This window comes from Austrofundulus limnaeus, unplaced genomic scaffold (assembly GCF_001266775.1).
Source record: "Austrofundulus limnaeus strain Quisiro unplaced genomic scaffold, Austrofundulus_limnaeus-1.0 Scaffold6, whole genome shotgun sequence".
Classification (NCBI taxonomy): domain Eukaryota; kingdom Metazoa; phylum Chordata; class Actinopteri; order Cyprinodontiformes; family Rivulidae; genus Austrofundulus; species Austrofundulus limnaeus.
The window spans coordinates 259,153-260,194 of record NW_013952408.1 but is presented as its reverse complement, the minus strand read 5'-3'; the positions used below and the strand labels follow the sequence as shown (position 1 = coordinate 260,194).

Here is a 1,042-nt window from a genome sequence, read left to right as displayed (position 1 = left end):
TATATATATAGATGAGAGCCTAATTACAATGATCTGAAAACTAAAAAACTAGACCGCCTTTCACAATAAATAAAAACAAACCAAATAGCAGCCCTTTGACTTGTACTTCCTTTATTAAAAAACAAAGTTGTCTTGATGTTATAGTAATTGCTACCCTGTCCTCGTTCTGCTTGATAATGATGGGTTATTGTACTTCCAGCTTCCCAAACGAGCGACATAAGGGGGGGGAAAAAAGCGAATTCCGAACGCACGGGCTTCCGTAGGCACCAACAGCAGAGGGACCTGCTCGCTGCCTGAGCCTGAAAGCATCCTCCTCTCTCCGCTTTCCTCTTTTCATCCTCACCAAAACACCGCGGGATGGACGGAAAATCAGGAGCGAAGTGTCTCCATTTCTCCCGGTTTGCGGCGGAGCCTCGGTACGAGTCACGTTAGCGTTTTTAGCTTGCGTAATGCTTGCTCGACATGAGGCTGTTTTCCCTGATGAGGAGGAGACAAAATAGCCTGTCATAGTTATCCTGAACAGAGACGAGCTGGGCTGAGCTGCTTGTTTGCTTTTTTCCCCCTTTATTGTTACTTTGTTTTGTCTTTTTTTCCTTTTATTTCTCTTGTGATGCGGAGAGTCGTCGGTCCTCCAGCGGAGTAGATGCACAGATAGAAGTAATCCGCCTCGCAACATAAAGGTAGGTGCACTGTATCAGCACGCTTCCTGGGATGCTTTGTTTTATCCAGCACCTTGTTTTTGCTTTCCCTAAAGCGTTTATCCTGCAGCTTGTATCATTTTGCAGTTGTGTATATTGTAAAGATTTGATTGCCTGCTTTGCACCCACACACAAACCCTTTATTTGTTTTTGTCATCATGCACATTTCCACGAATTAGCAGCATCCTTACACCCGCCATACTAGGCTTCCCTCAGCCTTCTTCCACCGTTCTAATGTAAAATCAACACAGGGAGCTGCAAAGATGGAATAGCTAGATTGATTGATTGATTGATTGATTGGTTGATTTATTTATTTATTTATTTATTTATTTATTTATTTATTT

The 1,042-nt window shown here is 42.6% G+C and overlaps 1 protein-coding gene across 3 annotated transcripts in view; it reads left to right on the top strand.

Moving 5' to 3' along the window:
• Positions 1–244: 244 nt before the first annotated feature.
• The window catches only part of b4galt2 (UDP-Gal:betaGlcNAc beta 1,4- galactosyltransferase, polypeptide 2), a 155,376-nt gene continuing 154,578 nt past the window's right edge, over positions 245–1,042 (top strand). For 2 of the 3 annotated variants that reach the window (XM_014029007.1, XM_014029014.1), the window contains exon 1: positions 249–680. The gene's annotated coding sequence lies outside the window, so the exon portion shown is untranslated. Of the gene's footprint in view, positions 681–1,042 lie in introns of all 3 variants that reach the window. The other variant, XM_014029023.1, reaches the window with a different exon arrangement.